The sequence below is a fragment of the Canis lupus genome, chromosome 16 (genome assembly GCF_003254725.2).
Source record: "Canis lupus dingo isolate Sandy chromosome 16, ASM325472v2, whole genome shotgun sequence".
Lineage (NCBI taxonomy): Eukaryota > Metazoa > Chordata > Mammalia > Carnivora > Canidae > Canis > Canis lupus.
In genome coordinates this window covers 51,127,262-51,134,120 of record NC_064258.1, presented here as the reverse complement: position 1 = coordinate 51,134,120, position 6,859 = coordinate 51,127,262, and the positions used below count along the sequence as shown (strand labels likewise).

Here is a 6,859-nt window from a genome sequence, read left to right as displayed (position 1 = left end):
TTCCGTATCAGATATATGATATGTAAATATTCCACTTCATTTTGTGAATTGTCTTATCACTGTCTCAGTGGTATCCTTTGAAGCACCAAATCGTTTAGCTGGGTGATGTCTGATATATCTATCTTTTTCTATTGTAACTTACAATTTTTTAAAAGATTTTATTTATTTATTCATGAGAGACACACAGAGAGAGGCAGACATAGGCTGAGGGAAAAGCAGGCTCTTCTCAGGGAGCTTGATGCAGGAATTGATCCCAGGACCCCAAGATCACAACCTGAGCCAAAAGCAGAGGCTCAACCATTGAGCCACCCAGGTGCCCCTGTAGCTTAGAACTTTATGTCATAGTGGAGAAACAAGAGCTTGACCTAAGGTCATAAAGGCTCACTCCTATAGTTTCTTTTTAAACTTTGTATAGTTTTGTCTCTTATATTTAGATTTATGATCCATTCCTGTGCAAGTTGATTAGTAGACTTCCTCATGCCCAACCTGAAAAAAGTGAAAGAAAGGAGGCCCACATCAGGTGGACAAGCAAAGCCTGCTGTCTCTCACACTGGCAATGTGTAAAGTTGAAAGAATAAAAAAATGAGTACATACTGAATCTTGGGAGATGTTATCTGGCTAACAATACAGAAAAGTTAAGGAAGTAAAAGAAGCAAGGACTTCTCTCCATTTGGCTAGTTTAAGTTCATCATGATCCTCATTTCTTATGCCAACAATTAATACTCAAATCTGAATACCTTGGGACAGGTATAGTAGATCCCCTTGTTCAGGACACATTCTAACCTTATATGACTTCCTATGGGGGTCGTAAAGCTGAAACATGAAATTCTGCAGTGCCTCATGTTCCTCTGCACATGTATGGCTTCATTGGTCTTATTTAGGGAAGTCAGCAACCTGATGCTCATGAATTGTTTCATCTACATAGTGACCAGTGTCACAGAGGTGCCCAGTTATTCAAGGCAACCATGGCAGATAACTTTTAGCTTCCAGTTGCTGGCATCAGATGTTTGGATGGTGGACAGTAATCCTAACAGCGTCATTGGTACTGCGTTTCTCCTGCCTTGTCTCTAGCTATATGCTTCCTAGTTGTATAGGACCCAGTGGTCATTCTCTGGTTCTTTAATCTATTCTTTAGGAGCGTATCATTGTGTAATCCTCCATTACGTCCTCCATCCTGACTTTATTTTTCTTTTCCTATCTCCTCCGGAACCTCTTTCTTCTGCTTTATAGAACATCATAAACAAATCTCCCCGTGTTCTTAATTTCAGAACCTAAATGTTCCTTTTCCCAGTACACAAATGGAACGAATATTCTATATCCCAAATCAGTAATTTAAGTATTGTGTTTTTTTGTTTTTCTAGCTCATCTGGCCAACTAATCTCAACTAATAGTTGTAACCATCTTGATATGTTTATTTTCCCCTGTTAGTTTTCCTCTCCTGCCTTTACTTCTTTAGCTTTCTGAATTGAATTATAAGGTCTATTTTTTTTTCTTGCTCTTCTGACTTGTTTTCCTTCTGGGCAGCAGCTGGGTATAGCTAGAGAAATTTATCTGATTTAGCAAGTTGGTACTGCTATGAATTAGAGAGTACTCACCATCACTATAATATTCAAATGGGATAATGTCCAATATTTATTTGATAAAATTGCATTATATTATACACACTGAATATATCATACATTGCCCACTTATCCAAAATCAAACACTCCTTCTGCTCCCATCACTGTCAGCAGGTGATCTCCAGCTACTTATCCATAGGGAATACAGAAACTTTCTAAAATGTATCAAAACATTTTACCCTATGCCTGCAAATCTACTGGAGTTTGATTCTATCCAACTATTCTCACTTTTACATTCTTATGAAATGTTGTATTTCTACCTGGAAATGACTCATTCAAATAATATTTCAGAAAGGAAGGAAAAAAAGGAAAAGTGAAGGGAAAGTCCCTAATCATCTCTCTTTGCATATAAGATGTTCCTAACGGAGTTTTCCAGGGTCTGAATGTACAGTTCAAGCAGAGAGCACAAATTAAGCATTTCACTATTTCTGGCAGGATCACAGAACTTTTAGTTTCTGCTGATTTTCTTTTCTAGGTATTTCATTTGGTCTTTTTAATTTTTTTTTTTTTTTTTGGCTAAAATTTACCTGGTATTGGCTAGATCTTTGTGGGATCAGTCCAACACTCTAAGAAGGTGGAAAAATGCATTGTAACATGTGGTTTTTTTTTTTTTTTTCAACAGCCTTCCTTATTACAGGGATGGGCAGTGCACATGGTTGAACAAGACTTTTAGAATGGAAAAGAGTCTTCTGTGCATTCTCAGCAATGGGAGTAGACATTCACAGCATAGGTACTATGTCTCACTTTACTTGCCTCTGCATAGCCAACTTCCCTCCTTTTAATTATAGAGGCTAAAAGCATCTAAGCTAAGTCCCTTGATAGAAGTAGAACCTTCTTAGTGTATATTCATTTTATGCCTCTTCATCTACTCTGGAGAATTCTGACTGCTTCAAGATTTGTAAGGTACTCAGATGTTTTCTACAGACCAACACTTGGAAATTTGGAAGATGTCTTCTATTGATAGGACATCACCTCAGCAAACGTTTTTCCAAGATAGTGAAAACTAATTCTAACAGACACAGCCTATATTAGGCTGTCATGAGAATTCCTACCTCAAAAGACCAGAAGATGGTTTACATTGAACTTCTGCTATTTTTATATTTAGTTCTCAGGAAGGAGATTTTCAGAAAACTAATTTAGGTTACCAGGGATATCAATTAGATACAAATACAGAAAAAAAATACATATTTTTAAACAGAGCTGTCCAGAAAACAGAAAAAGCCAAATTCCATTTATTGAATGTCTCTAGAGGATCACCTACTTGATCCTATTTTGGATCTTTGGCCATTCTTGAGCCATGAAGCCATTCTAGGTATGGTGGCCACAACGATAATACTGTGCTATTAGATGCTTGATTAGAATAACCAACTTCTCTTGGTTTGCCCAAGATATTCCCAGTTTTAAAACAGTATCCTGTATCCTGAAAATACCTTCAGTTTTGGACAACCTGGGATGATTGGCCACCCTATGTGGACATACTTTATTCCTAAATATTTTGCTTCTACTTTTTTCAATTATTCTGAAAAATAAGCTGTATTCAACACTATCATTTCATTCTATATACTCCTAATCCACTTAAGTCCTATAAGGTCCTAATTAAAGTACGTCTATGCTCAATGAACCTCAATATTACCAGCCACCTAAGACTGGTTGCAAGAGAAATGTGTGAACAATTGATTTGAAGAAAAAATAACATGCTAAATCTCTACCCTGTGAAATTGCTGTGCTGTTCACCTAAAAAATTATCCTATAAGCACGTTTACCCAAGTGTTCATTTGAAAGAAATTTTACCTTTGTCTACTAGTACTTTCAGCCCAAGAGATACTCAAGAGATGACTTTATAATCAACCATTCTATCCCATAGTTAAAAGATGCCTACATTCCAGCCTCTCTCTCTATCATGACCACTATCATAATCTTTAGAACCTTATCTAAAGATGAGTTTTTAGTTCATTAATAAAGGCTCTTCTTAAGCATATCTACAACTCCTGTCCAGCCAGTAAACAAAGATTTGGCCCATATGGAAGTTAATGAGTAAAGAAGTAGAGATAAGTCCAATGATGAAGACATTTGAAACCTCTGGAAGTACGGTAGCACAGAAAAAGAGGACTTCATGGATCATGAAGTTAGTTCCAGAACCACTCATAATAGGCTTGTTCTTGGCTTTTTCACATCTTTCCTCCTGCCAATCCTCATTTCTTTTCTCTTTCTTTCTTTCTTTTTTTTTTTTTTTTCTTTTTTGCCTCTGCATTGACCATATAGCTTTTTAGGCCAATTGAATAAATATTTCCCTCCAAACTTTGAATCCAGTCAGATCTTGACTTTCTTTTCTAGCACGCCATTTCTGTGGGTCTGTCACTGGTAACAAGACTGAGAAAATTCCCATATCTCTGCTTTGTAGATAACCTTTACCAGACAAAGCTTGGAAATCATCAGGTCACATAATTTTCAAACGTTTTAGAACCATACATTTTTCAATAGCAGAATTCTTTCATGTATCCGTTAGCCATATTTTATATATCTCAATGTATATAGAGACTCAACAATAGTCAAAAGGGTAATTTTCATGGCAAAGGGGTTTTGAAATAATTTTATGTCAGACATCAAAACGGGCATGGGTTATAGTTTCCACACCCTTGCCCTGTCCCTGTATATATTTAATCCTACAAAACAGAATGTCTCTGCTATGGGAAAAATTTAAGATCATTCATTTCTCAATATAATACTTGTGAAATTTGGGCATGGAGCTAATTTTATCATCAAAGAGTAAATATTACTTTGAATGAAAGCGTATCTTCAGCTTTAATATTCTCCATCTTAAATAGGAAATGGAAAAATTGCATTTTATTTATGAAAGTTATTTTAGTTATTAACCTTAAGAAGATGTGTGCATAGGCATATTTTTCTTGCCAACAATGAAAGATGTATGGTTGCCCATATAAGGAAAATCTCTGGACAACATGGCTTCCTTCCTGAACGTTATAAGCCTATTCACCTTTAGGAATTGAACAAGAAATAATGAGAATTAATGTTGCAACTAATAGGATCAGTAATATTGCCAGACATTGTTATCAGGGCTTTATATATTAATTTATCTCACCCTTTCAATAGCCCTATGAAATCCATATACTACTATTATTCCTCATTTAAAGATAAGAACAGAGAGACAGAGATTAAAAATGTACTCAATACACAGAATAACAGGCTGGAGAAGCCAGGCTCAGGCTAGCTGGCTCCAGTGTCTTCCCACTCAACAGTGTGCGATATGCATAGACTCCCATCATTCAGAAAGGAGTATACAACATGTGTTTTGAGGGTCTAAAAGAAGTAGCTGCTGGGCGTCCAAACAGATAATAAAATAAATTAAATGACTGAATTTTGGTAAGGCAAAGGAGGAAGCAAATCCTGACCCTGCATATGGATCTAGCCTGCCTTCTGGAAAGTGACAGGATTGGGTCAGAGAAAATGAACATTAAGCCAGTGCCATGGTGGCCCTTCCTAGATACCCAATCCCTGCAGGATTAATGGTGCCTCTGGTATTTGTTGTGGCAACTGCCAGAAAAAAAAAGTGTTTAAATTTCCCAGCTCCATAGAGGTACGTGGAAGCATCCCTAACTGTGAGGTGTTTCTGTATGCACAGTTTTGCATGGCTCAGAGATGAAGCTCTAAGGGGCTCACAGGGAGAATTAGGCCATGCCACCTCCTAATGTGCTCCTAGCAGACCAGCCCCCTTCAAGAAATGTTTAGGAATTTGTTCTTGCAATTGTCATAAATATTCACTGACATTAAAAATGATGCCCAGTCATAGCCTTTGAGCTGTTGGAGTCCAGAATCCCTGTGAAAGGAAATCCATATCCAACCCACAGCCATGACTCGCTATAAACACCCTTCCCTACGTGCTAAGAATAACATAGCAGAGTCCTGATTGGAGACAAGGATAAGGTGTGTCCAAGGATAAGGTGTGTGCAAACAAACAATCATGAGTGAAGTAAAGACTTGAGAGCAATCTGAATGACTGGAGCCAGTTGGTGGCCACCTCGCACAGCCACACCTGCAAGGCCTGGGCATTGACGGCGAGTGAAAGGTATGGCATAAAGGAAGGAGTGTTGTCCTTCACCCAGGGGCACTAAATTGCTCTAGAGGTGCATTGCCCAATATGGGTGTCCATTGGCCACATGTGACTATTTAAATAAGTCCAAATTAGATAAGATCTTAAAAGCCAGTCCTTTGCACCAGCCACATCTCACATGCTCCCTAGCCACCTGTGGCTAGTAGCTATCATTTTGCAGCACAGATAACAGAACATTTTCAGAGTTACCATACACGGTATTGTACAGAACTACTTAATGAATAATGACTTGTTCACTACGTGAAGGGGGAAGAGAGAACTGGAGGTCACTGAGAAGAGCAAACGCATTCGGCGAAACCACGGAGAGTAGCAACTGCAGGAGCAGAAGGCTCGCAGAGCAGCATCATTTATTACATGTGGTGTGGAACCTGCTAGTCAAGTGGGCAGCGGCTCCAAGGTCTGTCAGAGGGAATTGCTGTGATAACAAGCCTTTTAAGCAGAAAGACAGCCACGTAGTTGGAGACAGAAAATTACCTATGCACGAAGCCCTCTGAATCTGACAAATCGTAGGGGTGGGGGATTGTAATGATTTACTTAATCTGAGTCATAAATTTACATATTACACATGGGCTACACATTTTCCCTATTGAATAAAAAAAGGTTGCCTTTTTTCCTTCTGATTATATAAATAATTCATGCTTATTGTAAATACTTCAAGCAGTATAGCAGAATGTAAGAGGAAAGTCAAAATCACTTGAAATTCTCAATTACCAAAGATCAGCAATAACTTTTCACAAGACAGATAGACAAAGAAATATATATACCCACACGTATATACTCACACATCTATATACTATGTTGACATAAATATGATTATTTATTCTAGGCTGAATTACTTTCTGTGGTAGTATTTGTATTGTAGTTGGGTGTTGTCTTTTTTTTTTTTTAGTTCTACTGTTTTTTGGTTTTCGCTTGCTCTTTCCACTAATCCACATGCTCTCATTGTCCATTCACAAGTCAAGTAAAATTTTTATATTGGTATTTTCCTTCCCTGTTCATGAAACTGGGCTCATGTCATATGCATGTTACCAAACCTTGATTTTCTGACTTAAAATTATATTATGAAATCTCCTCAAGGCAACTGGTACACATTTAACTCCTTGCACCTGCC

At 37.6% G+C, this 6,859-nt stretch overlaps 1 long non-coding RNA gene across 1 annotated transcript; it reads left to right on the top strand.

Annotated features, from left to right (window-relative positions):
* The first annotated feature begins 446 nt into the window (after positions 1-446).
* LOC118351015 (uncharacterized) lies at positions 447-6,299 on the top strand. Its single transcript, XR_004805767.1, has 3 exons — positions 447-586; positions 2,242-2,349; positions 5,995-6,299. It is a non-coding gene; the product is annotated as an uncharacterized LOC118351015 (long non-coding RNA).
* Positions 6,300-6,859: the final 560 nt, after the last annotated feature.